General features: G+C 44.7%; 1 long non-coding RNA gene across 1 annotated transcript; it reads left to right on the forward strand.

The window, feature by feature from the left end:
• Positions 1-2,235: 2,235 nt before the first annotated feature.
• LOC135537339 (uncharacterized) lies at positions 2,236-10,424 on the forward strand. The gene is made up of 3 exons (XR_010455192.1): positions 2,236-2,644; positions 8,758-8,915; positions 10,413-10,424. It is a non-coding gene; the product is annotated as an uncharacterized LOC135537339 (long non-coding RNA).
• Positions 10,425-12,607: the final 2,183 nt, after the last annotated feature.

Here is a 12,607-nt window from a genome sequence, read left to right on the forward strand (position 1 = left end):
ACTGTTGATGTTGAGACTGGTGTTTTGCGGATTCTATTTAATGAAGCTGCCAGTTGAGGACTTGTGAGAGGCATCTGTTTCTCTAACTAGACACTCTAATGTACTTGTCCTCTTGCTCAGTTGTGCACCGGGGCCTCCACTCCTCTTTCTATTCTGGTTAGAGACAGTTTGCGCTGTTCTTTGAAGGGAGTAGTACACAGCGTTTGCAGAGATCTTCAGTTTCTTGGCAATTTCTCGCATGGAATAACCTTTTAATTTCTCAAAACAAGAATAGCCTGACGAGTTTGAGAGGAAGGTCTTTATTTCTGGCCATTTTGAGCCTGTGTCACGAACCCACAAATGCTGTTGCTCCAGATACTCAACTAGTCTAAGGAAGGCCAGTTTTATTGCTTCTTTAATCAGGACAACAGTTTTCAGCTGTGCTAACAATCGCAAAGGGTTTTCTAATGATCAACTAGCCTTTTAAATTGATAAACTTAGATTAGCTAATACAGGAATGATGTTTGTTGATTACGGGCCTCTGTAAACATGTAGATCTTCCATTAAAAATCAGCCGTTTCCAGCTACAATAGTCATTTACAACATTAACAATGTCTACACTCCTTATTTCTGATAAATGGTATTTTAATGGTTAAAACACGGATATTTCTAAGTGACCCCAAACTTTGAAAGGTAGTGTCCCATAAAGAAATCTCTGTACATTCAAATTCAATAAAATGCAATTGTGTTCGTTGTCCATAGCTTATGCCTGCCCATTACCATAACCCCACCGGCACCATGGGGTACTCTGTGCACAACGTTGACATCAGCAAACCGCTCGCCCACTGGCGTCATACACGCCACCTATGTTGAGGCCAGTTGTAGTGCTGCCAAATTCTCAACGACGTTGAAGGCTTATTTTGGAGAAATTAACAGTAAATTATCTAGCAACAGCTCTGGTGGACATTCCTACAGTCAGCATGACAATTGAACGCTCCCTCAAAACGTCAAACATCTGGCATTGTGTTGTGTGACAAAACTGCACATTTTAGAGTGGCCTTTTGTGTCCCCCCAGCACAAGGTGCACCTGTGTAATGATCATGCTAGTGTCCCCTCATGGACAACATCAGTGAAATAGCAGAGCGCCAAATTCAAAAACAGAAATTCTCATTATAAAAATTCATAAAACATACAAGTGTTGTATACATCGGTTTAAAGATTAACTTCTTGTTCATCCAACCACGGTGTCAGATTTCAAAAGGCTTTACGGTGAAAACCTACCTAGCCCAGAACATACCTGGCCCAGAACATGGCATGCGATTATCTGAGAACAGCGCCCAGCAGACAAATCATTACAAACAGTAACCAGCCAAGTTGACGAGTTACACATGTCAGAAATTGTGATAAAATGAATCACTTACCTTTGATGATCTTCATATGGTTGCACTCACAAGACTCCCATTTGCTCAATAAATGTTCATTTTGTTCGATAAAGTCCATGTTTATATCCAAAAACCTCAGTTTTGTTCAGTAATACACAGGCTCAAACGCAGTCACAACAGGCAGACGAAAAATCCAAATAGTATCCGTAAAGTTCGTAGAAACATGTCAAACGATGTTTATAATCAATCCTCAGGTAGTTTTTAGTCATAATAATCAATAATATTTCAACCGGACAATTGGTGAACAAGAAAGGTGCGCTCTCTGTCTCGCGCATGAAAAAGCTCTGGGACACTGTAGTGTCCACTCATTCAGACTGGTCTTACTCCCTCATTTTTCAGAATACAAGCCTAAAACAATTTATAAAGACTGTTGACATCTAGTGGAAGCCATAGGAAGTGCAATTTGAGTCCTAAGTCAATGGATACTGCAATGGCATTCAATAAAAATTATCTCACTTCCTGGATGGATTTTTCTCAGGTTTTCACCTGCCATATCAGTTCTGTTATACTCACATACATTATTTTCACGGTTTTGGAAACTTTAGAGTATTTTCTATCCAAATCTACCAATTATATGCATATCCTAGCTTCTGGGCCTGAGTAGCAGGCAGTTTTCCGGGCACGCTTTTCATCCGGAGGTGAAATAGTGCCTCCTACCCTAATGAAGATAATCAGCTTCTTGATATGCCACACCTGTCAGGTGGATGGATTATCTTGGCAAAGGGGAAATGCTCACTGACAGGGATGTAAACACATTTGTGCACAAAATTTGAAATAAGCTTTTTGTCCGACACTTCTTAATTCAGCTCTTGAAATATGGGACCAACACATTACATTTAATATTTTTATTCAGTGTAGAACATAATTAGGTCTAGTCTGAGGCTTAGTCAACAAACTGTACCTGATCATCATCAGCAGGGGTGGGGAGGCATGTGGATGAAGTATGACACTCTATTATAAATCCAGAGTTAAAAACATGGCGTGATGTTTCTGCCAGAGACCATCGGTTTAATGTTTTTTCTTTTCCTCAGAGAAGAGGCGTGGTCTTTCGTCCAGCCAGATGGAGCTGGGGACGGGTAGCTCCTCCCACATGGGGTGGGTTTCCTGACGAGGGTGTGGCTTTTGAGAACCCCGCCTATTCGACAGCTTTGAGGAGGTGGAGCTCCACAGAGTGATGAAGAGCTCCAAGAGGAGCAGAGATGGAGAGAACACACGAGTCAGGAGTAAGTACTGTAGATACCCCTTAAACAGAGTCAGGGCTACAGTACTGTAGATACCCCTTAAACAGAGTCAGGACTACAGTACTGTAGATGGCCCTTAAACAGAGTCAGGACTACAGTACTGTAGATACCCCTTAAACAGAGTCAGGACTACAGTACTGTAGATGGCCCTTAAACAGAGTCAGGACTACAGTACTGTAGATACCGCTTAAACAGAGTCAGGACTACAGTACTGTAGATGGCCCCTTAAAGCAGAGTCAGGACTACAGTACTGTAGATACCCCTTAAACAGAGTCAGGACTACAGTACTGTAGATGGCCCTTAAACAGAGTCAGGACTACAGTACTGTAGATGGCCCTTAAACAGAGTCAGGACTACAGTACTGTAGACGGCCCTTAAACAGAGTCAGGACTACAGTACTGTAGATGGCCCTTAAACAGAGTCAGGACTACAGTACTGTAGATGGCCCTTAAACAGAGTCAGGACTACAGTACTGTAGATGGCCCTTAAACAGAGTCAGGACTACAGTACTGTAGATGGCCCTTAAACAGAGTCAGGACTACAGTACTGTAGATCTAAACAGGACTACAGTACTGTAGATGGCCCTTAAACAGAGTCAGGACTACAGTACTGTAGATGGCCCTTAAACAGAGTCAGGACTACAGTACTGTAGATGGTTAAACAGAGTCAGGACTACAGTACTGTAGATGGCCCTTAACAGAGTCAGGACTACAGTACTGTAGATGGCCCTTAAACAGAGTCAGGAGTACAGTACTGTAGATGGCCCTTAAACAGAGTCAGGACTACAGTACTGTAGATGGCCCTTAAACAGAGTCAGGACTACAGTACTGTAGATGGCCCTTAAACAGAGTCAGGACTACAGTACTGTAGATGGCCCATAAACAGAGTCAAGGACTACAGCTGTAGATGGCCTTAAACAGAGTCAGGACTACAGTACTGTAGGTAACCCCTTAAACAGAGTCAGGACTACAGTACTGTAGATGGCCCTTAAACAGAGGTCAGGACTACAGTACTGTAGATGGCCCTTAAACAGAGTCAGGACAGAGTACAGTACTGTAGATGGCCCTTAAACAGAGTCAGGACTACAGTACTGTAGATGGCCCTTAAACAGAGTCAGGACTACAGTACTGTAGATACCCCTTAAACAGAGTCAGGACTACAGTACTGTAGATACCCCTTAAACAGAGTCAGGACTACAGTACTGTAGATGGCCCTTAAACAGAGTCAGGACTACAGTACTGTAGATGGCCCTTAAACAGAGTCAGGACTACAGTACTGTAGATGGCCCTTAAACAGAGTCAGGACTACAGTACTGTAGATACCCATATAAACAGAGTCAGGACTACAGTACTGCTTAGATACCCCTTAAACAGAGTCAGGACTACAGTACTGTAGATGGCCCTTAAACAGAGTCAGGACTACAGTACTGTAGATGGCCCATAAACAGAGTCAGGACTACAGTACTGTAGATGGCCCTTAAACAGAGTCAGGACTACAGTACTGTAGATGGCTATAAACAGAGTCAGGGCTACAGTACTGTAGATGGCCCTTAAACAGAGTCAGGGTACAGTACTATAGATGGCCCTTAAACAGAGTCAGGGCTACAGTACTGTAGATGGCCCTTAAACAGAGTCAGGACTACAGTACTGTAGATGGCCCTTAAACAGAGTCAGGACTACAGTACTGTAGATGGCCCTTAAACAGAGTCAGGACTACAGTACTGTAGATGGCCCTTAAACAGAGTCAGGACTACAGTACTGTAGATGGCCCCTTAAACAGAGTCAGGACTACAGTACTGTAGATGTATAAACAGAGTCAGGACTACAGTACTGTAGATGGCCACTTAAACAGAGTCAGGAGTACAGTACTGTAGATGGCCCTTAAACATGGAGTCAGGACTACAGTACTGTAGGAGTAACTGTAAACAGAGTCAGGACTACAGTACTGTAGATGGCCCTTAAACAGAGTCAGGACTACAGTACAGATACCCCTTAAACAGAGTCAGGACTACAGTACTGTAGATGGCCCTTAAACAGAGTCAGGACTGTACTGTAGATACAGCAAGCAGAGTCAGGACTACAGTACTGTAGATGGCCCTTAAACAGAGTCAGGACTACAGTACTGTAGATACCCCTTAAACAGAGTCAGGACTACAGTACTGTAGATGGCCCTTAAACAGAGTCAGGACTACAGTACTGTAGATGGCCTAAACAAGTCAGGACTACTGTTACTGTAGATGGCCCTTAAACAGAGTCAGGACTACAGTACTGTAGATGGCCCTTAAACAGAGTCAGGACTACAGTACTGTAGATGGCCCTTAAACAGAGTCAGGACTACAGTACTGTAGATGGCCCTTAAACAGAGTCAGGACTACAGTACTGGTAGATGGCCCTTAAACAGAGTCAGGACTACAGTACTGTAGATGGCCCTCCGTAAGTCAGGACTACAGTACTGTAGATGGCCCTTAAACAGAGTCAGGAGTACAGTACTGTAGATGGCCCTTAAACAGAGTCAGGACTACAGTACTGTAGATGGCCCTTAAACAGAGTCAGGACTACAGTACTGTAGATGGCCCCTATAAACAGAGTCAGGACTACAGTACTGTAGATGGCCCTTAAACAAGTCAGGACTACAGTACTGTAGATGGCCCTTAAACAGAGTCAGGACTACAGTACTGTAGATGGCCCTTAAACAGAGTCAGGACTACAGTACTGTAGATGGCCTTAAACAGAGTCAGGACTACAGTACTGTAGATGGCCCTTAAACAGAGTCAGGACTACAGTACTGTAGATACCCCTTAAACACAGTCAGGACTACAGTACTGTAGATGGCCCTTAAACAGAGTCAGGACTACAGTACTGTAGATACTATAAACAGAGTCAGGACTACAGTACTGTAGATGGCCCTTAAACAGAGTCAGGACTACAGTACTGTAGATGGCCCTTAAACAGAGTCAGGACTACAGTACTGTAGATGGCCACTTAAACAGAGTCAGGACTACAGTACTGTAGATGTAGATGGCCCTTAAACAGAGTCAGGACTACAGTACTGTAGATACCCCTTAAACACAGTCAGGACTACAGTACTGTAGATGGCCCTTAAACAGAGTCAGGACTACAGTACTGTAGATACCCCTTAAACAGAGTCAGGACTACAGTACTGTAGATGGCCCTTAAACAGAGTCAGGACTACAGTACTGTAGATGGCCCTTAAACAGAGTCGGGACTACAGTACTGTAGATGGCCCTTAAACAGAGTCAGGACTACAGTACTGTAGATACCGCTTAAACAGAGTCAGGACTACAGTACTGTAGATGGCCCTTAAACAGAGTCAGGACTACAGTACTGTAAACAGATGGACTACAGTACTGTAGATTAAACAGAGTCAGGACTACAGTACTGTAGATGGCCCTTAAACAGAGTCAGGACTACAGTACTGTAGATCAGGACTGCTTAAACTTAAACAGAGTCAGGACTACAGTACTGTAGATGGCCCTTAAACAGAGTCAGGACTACAATACTGTAGATGGCCCTTAAACAGAGTCAGGGCTACAGTACTGTAGATGGCCCTTAAGTACTGCTTAAACAGAGTCAGGACTACAGTACTGTAGATGGCCAATACTGTAGATGGCCCTTAAACAGAGTCAGGACTACAGTACTGTAGATGGCCCTTAAACAGAGTCAGGACTACAGTACTGTAGATGGCCATAAACAGAGTCAGGACTACAGTACTGTAGATGGCCCTTAAACAGAGTCAGGACTACAGTACTGTAGATACCCCCTTAAACAGAGTCAGGACTACAGTACTGTAGATACCCTTAAACAGAGTCAGGACTACAGTACTGTAGAGTCAGGACTACAGTACTGTAATTTTCCCTTAAACAGAGTCAGGACTACAGTACTGTAGATGGCCCTTAAACAGAGTCAGGACTACAGTACTGTAGATGGCCCTTAAACAGAGTCAGGACTACAGTACTGTAGATGCCCCTTAAACAGAGTCAGGACTACAGTACTGTAGATGGCCCTTAAACAGAGTCAGGACTACAGTACTGTAGATGGCCCTTAAACAGAGTCAGGACTACAGTACTGTAGATGGCCCTTAAACAGAGTCAGGACTACAGTACTGTAGATGCAGCAAACAGAGTCAGGACTACAGTACTGTAGATGGCCCTTAAACAGAGTCAGGACTACAGTACTGTAGATGGCCCTTAAACAGAGTCAGGACTACAGTACTGTAGATGGCCCTTAAACAGAGTCAGGACTACAGTACTGTAGATACTGCTTAAACAGAAGTCAGGACTACAGTACTGTAGATGGCCCTTAAACAGAGTCAGGACTACAATACTGTAGATGGCCCTTAAACAGAGTCAGGGCTACAGTACTGTAGATGGCCCTTAAACAGAGTCAGGGCTACAGTACTGTAGATGGCCCTTAAACAGAGTCAGGACTACAGTACTGTAGATGGCCCTTAAACAGAGTCAGGACTACAGTACTGTAGATGACCCATAAACAGAGTCAGGACTACAGTACTGTAGATGGCCCTTAAACAGAGTCAGGACTACAGTACTGTAGATAACCCTTAAACAGAGTCAGGACTACAGTACTGTAGATGGCCCTTAAACAGAGTCAGGACTACAGTACTGTAGATACCCCTTAAACAGAGTCGGGACTACAGTACTGTAGATGGCCCTTAAACAGAGTCAGGACTACAGTACTGTAGATGGCTATAAACAGAGTCAGGAGTACAGTACTGTAGATGGCCCTTAAACAGGTCAGGACTACAGTACTGTAGATACCCCTTAAACAGAGTCAGGAGTAAGTACTGTAGATGGCCCTTAAACAGAGTCAGGACTACAGTACTGTAGATATGACCTTAAACAGAGTCAGGACTACAGTACTGTAGATACCCCTTAAACAGAGTCAGGACTACAGTACTGTAGATGGCCCTTAAACAGAGTCAGGACTACAGTACTGTAGATGGCCCTTAAACAGAGTCAGGACTACAGTACTGTAGATACCCTTAAACAGAGTCAGGAGTACAGTACTGTAGATACCCCTTAAACAGAGTCAGGGCTACAGTACTGTAGATAAGCCCTTAAACAGAGTCAGGACTACAGTACTGTAGATGGCCCTTAAACAGAGTCAGGACTACAGTACCTGTAGATGGCCCATAAACAAGTCAGGACTACAGTACTGTAGATGGCCCTTAAACAGAGTCAGGGCTACAGTACTGTAGATGGCCCTTAAACAAGTCAGGACTACAATACTGTAGATGGCCCTTAAACAGAGTCAGGACTACAGTACTGTAGATGGCCCTTAAACAGAGTCAGGACTACAGTACTGTAGATGGCCCTTAAACAGAGTCAGGACTACAGTACTGTAGATGGCCCTTAAACAGAGTCAGGACTACAGTACTGTAGATGGCCCTTAAACCAGAGTCAGGACTACAGTACTGTAGATGGCCCTTAAACAGAGTCAGGACTACAATACTGTAGATGGCCCTTAAACAGAGTCAGGACTACAGTACTGTAGATGGCCCTTAAACAGAGTCAGGACTACAGTACTGTAGATGGCCCTTAAACAGAGTCAGGACTACAATACTGTAGATACCCCTTAAACAGAGTCAGGACTACAGTACTATAGATGGCCCTTAAACGGAGTCAGGACTACAGTACTGTAGATGGCCCTTAAACAGAGTCAGGACTACAGTACTGTAGATGGCCCTTAAACAGAGTCAGGACTACAGTACTGTAGATACCCCCTTAAACAGAGTCAGGACTACAGTACTGTAGATGGCCCCTTAAACAGAGTCAGGACTACAGTACTGTAGATGGCCCTTAAACAGAGTCAGGACTACAGTACTGTACCCAATACCATAGAGTTGGATAGAGGGCGCACTTGGACCAAAGCCTGGTGATGGCGCTGTCCATGCTGTCACAGAAGTGGCCAATGCGAAGATGGGAGATGAGCTCTCTAGTACATCTCCATCCCTCACACTGAAACATGTCAAATAAAGAGTTGAGAAATCATCATTTTAAACAGCAAATGCATTTGTTTTTACTATTACTTAACCCCGTCGGTCCTGTCCCTCCCCAGTGAAGAACGTGGTGGGCGTCATCGCCAGGTACATGGCGGCCCTGCAGGAGTTCAGACGCAGCGTCTCCATGAAGGTGGCGTTCGACCGCGTGGGCGTCGACCGCAACACCATCTCACGGACGGCCGCCATCGCCGAGCTGAGCCTGGCCGCTCCGGAGGTAAATCCTTCTCATCCGATGGGGACATTTTAATCTAAGGCCATTGAGCTTTTTAGTCTGGGATTAGGTTTTGATCATTTGTGTCTGTCGTTGTATTTATTCAGTGTTGTAGGTGCCATTTTGGTTTATGAGTTGTGTATATATTGTCTGTACAGGGTTATTTTGACTTGTTTTGGACACTAGAGGGCACTATTTGTTGGGGTCATGGATCACTGGTCTCGTGTGTGTGTGTATAGGTAGTACAGGTGAGCGGGAAGGGTTAGTACAGGTGAGAGGAAGGGTTAGTACAGGTGACCAGGAAGGGTTAGTACAGGTGAGAGGAAGGGTTAGTACAGGTGAGAGGGAAGGGTTAGTACAGGTGAGAGGAAGGGTTAGTACAGGTGAGAGGAAGGGTTAGTACAGGTGACCAGGAAGGGTTAGTACAGGTGACCAGGAAGGGTTAGTACAGGTGAGAGGAAGGGTTAGTACAGGTGAGCAGGAAGGGTTAGTACAGGTGAGAGGAAGGGTTAGTACAGGTGAGAGGAAAGGGTTAGTACAGGTGACCAGGAAGGGTTAGTACAGGTGAGAGGAAGGGTTAGTACAGGTGAGCAGGAAGGGTTAGTACAGGTGAGAGGAAGGGGTTAGTACAGGTGAGAGGAAGGGGTTAGTACAGGTGACCAGGAAGGGTTGGTACAGGTGAGAGGAAGGGTTAGTACAGGTGACCAGGAAGGGTTAGTACAGGTGACCAGGAAGGGTTAGTACAGGTGACCAGGGAGGGGTTAGTACAGGTGAGAGGAAGGGTTAGTACAGGTGAGAGGAAGGGTTAGTACCAGGTGAGAGGAAGGTTAGTACAGGTGAGGAGGAAGGGTTAGTACAGGTGAGAGGAAGGGTTAGTACAGGTGAGAGGGAAGGGTTAGTACAGGTGAGAGAAAGGGTTAAGTACAGGTGACCAGGAAGGGTTAGTACAGGTGAGAGGAAGGGTTAGTACAGGTGAGAGGAAGGGTTAGTACAGGTGAGAGGAAGGGTTAGTACAGGTGAGAGGAAGGGTTAGTACAGGTGACCAGGAAGAGTTAGTACAGGTGAGAGGAAGGGTTAGTACAGGTGAGAGGGAAGGGTTAGTACAGGTGAGAGGAAGGGTTAGTACAGGTGAGAGGAAGGGTTAGTACAGGTGAGCAGGAAGGGTTAGTACAGGTGGAGAGGAAGGGTTAGTACAGGTGACCAGGAAGGGTTAGTACAGGTGCCAGGAAGGGTTAGTACAGGTGACCAGGAAGGGTTAGTACATGTGAGAGGAGAGCACACACAGTTACCGTATCACATATATAGCTGATAGATACATCTCTGCTCCTTTTCTATAGGAATATGTGTTTTGAAGCTATTTTATTTTGTATACACAATGAAGTGAGGAACTTTTCCCAGAAAGAGTTTGTGCCAGTGGCTTTTCATGGGAAATCGCCACTGCAGGTGTTGTAATATTAGCTGGTCCTTTGGGGGTTAATAAAAGTATTATTTAATCCTAAGGTGTTCCACGCCTGCCACCTTAGGACGAGAAAGAGGAGACGCTGGCTCACTGCGCCCACCGCTGCAGGCAGGCCATGGAACGTACCATCAGAGCCAAGATCAAAACCATGAAAACCAAGGGAGACCTGCTGCCCATAGTCAGCAAATAACCCCAGAGACGGAAGGTGTGTCCTCGGACCTGCAGGACAAACCAGACCAACACCATCTGCGGTAGATTACCTGCTCGGTGTTTTGACGAATGGTGGCAATTTTAACATGTAGAATCATCAGGAAATGAACAGAAAATGGCGGCCGATGTTCTGTGGTCAAAGGCGATGTGACGGCTGTGTACGGCCCTCGTTCTTCGTGTTGGTCTGTCTTGTCCTTATGATAAAGCCTGGTCCTAGATCTGATTGTGCTGTCGTGCCAAGTTGGAATGGCGACACAAACAGGTCTGGGACCAGGCTTGCCCTCTGATCCCCAGTGATGCTCAACTGCCATTTCAAAACAAGTGAAATGTTGTTATTGCTCCATTCCATTTGTCTGGCCACCCCACTATGACCTTAACCCATCAGTGATGACAGACACCAGGACTATCATTAAAAACACATTGTAGTGCACAAACGTTTGATTTACTGTAATGTGTAACATTTATTTAGTCTTTTGAACGATGTGCTAATGCTTTGAAGTGTTTTTAGTTGTGAGAACAACATTGGAAAATACTGTTCAAATAAGGATCTTATTTTTGTCAAGACATTTTCCGGTAATTTTGGTGGTCTATGTAATTGTTTTTAAAGAGATTCTCCGGTACTTTTGATGATCTATCTGGTGTTGTTTTTAAAAAGATTCTACGGTACTTTTGTAAACTTTTTAGCCAGTAGTTTGAAAGTATCGCTCACGATCCAAAAGGGGTCCCTGAAGATTGCGTACTATGTCACTGCGCTCGCTGTGTGTGCGCATCTTGCTAGCTGTCACTCCAAATGGCGAGGTGTTGAAGCTCATTGGTTGGAACTCAAACTGCTAGAGGGCTGGCTCACGTGGAAGGAAATGGAATAGCTTCCAGAAAAACTGGTGCTTTCAAACTAGGGATTTTAGGGCTAATTGAGATGAGACGTGTTGATATTTTAGTTTGCTCCTTTAGGGCACTCGTACTGATCCAGTGATGTCTGAGGTTGGGTACATTGTCACTCGTGGGAAAGGAGGAGAGCTGTCGGGACAGCTAAATCCTTACCCGGTGAGAAAGGAGCTCACAGTTCAGTCTGGAATGCTTTGCTCTGGGGCTTTTTTAGTCTTTCTTAAAGCTCCTTGAAGAACTCTATTCAGGGCACTGTGGCATGGTGCGAATGAAGCACGCAGCTACTTCTGGTGGCCAGGATGCAGTTATCAAAGACTAGGCCAAGTGTTGTTCTGCATGTCACATGATGAGGAACGTGCCTTAGCTATCGCTGCTACACTCATGGGACTTCCCAGAGGGGCCTTGGCAGCGGTCCACATGCAGGCCTACTGGAGCAGGTTTCTTAAACTCTGTCCAGGGCTCCTCCTGGGTGCACGTTTTTTTTTTGCCTTGATGCCATCTCTTGCCGTTGTGTCCGTAAACTCCAAACTGCTCAACGGGTGGTGTAGTATGGCTGCCTCTACTCCGACCTCTGTCTTTCTGAGGGTTCGGACTAAAGCCAAGACATTTCCATCGGACAATAAACAAAACTTCAGCTACAGTATCAACAGAGACAAAGGAGGCCATACTTGCAACCATTTCCAGTTAAATGGGTTCTCCAGGCAATGAAATGCATTGATTTACTTGTGTGAAAGAACACTAAATGGTAGCTTGTCCCATCATATAACATGGCACATGTTACATATTAAAGTGTTAGACTCTCACTGAAGGCTTCAGTCATACAAAAGTTATACTTCAATCCAAACTGGTTCTCTAGCGGATCAGTAAGAATGTGTCACCTCATGTTCCAGAATGGCCTTTTTTATTCAGATTACAACCTCTCCTTTTATTCAGATTACAACCTCTCCTTTTATTCAGATTACAACCTCTCCTTTTATTCAGATTACAACCTCTCCCTTTTATTCAGATTACAACCTCTCCTTTATTCAGATTACAACCTCTCTTTTTATTCAGATTACAACCTCTCCCTTTATTCAGTTTACAACCTCTCCCTTTATTCAGATTACAACCTCTCACTGTATTCAGATTACAACCTCTCACT

The sequence above is a fragment of the Oncorhynchus masou genome, unplaced genomic scaffold (assembly GCF_036934945.1).
Source record: "Oncorhynchus masou masou isolate Uvic2021 unplaced genomic scaffold, UVic_Omas_1.1 unplaced_scaffold_7524, whole genome shotgun sequence".
Classification (NCBI taxonomy): Eukaryota; Metazoa; Chordata; class Actinopteri; order Salmoniformes; family Salmonidae; genus Oncorhynchus; species Oncorhynchus masou.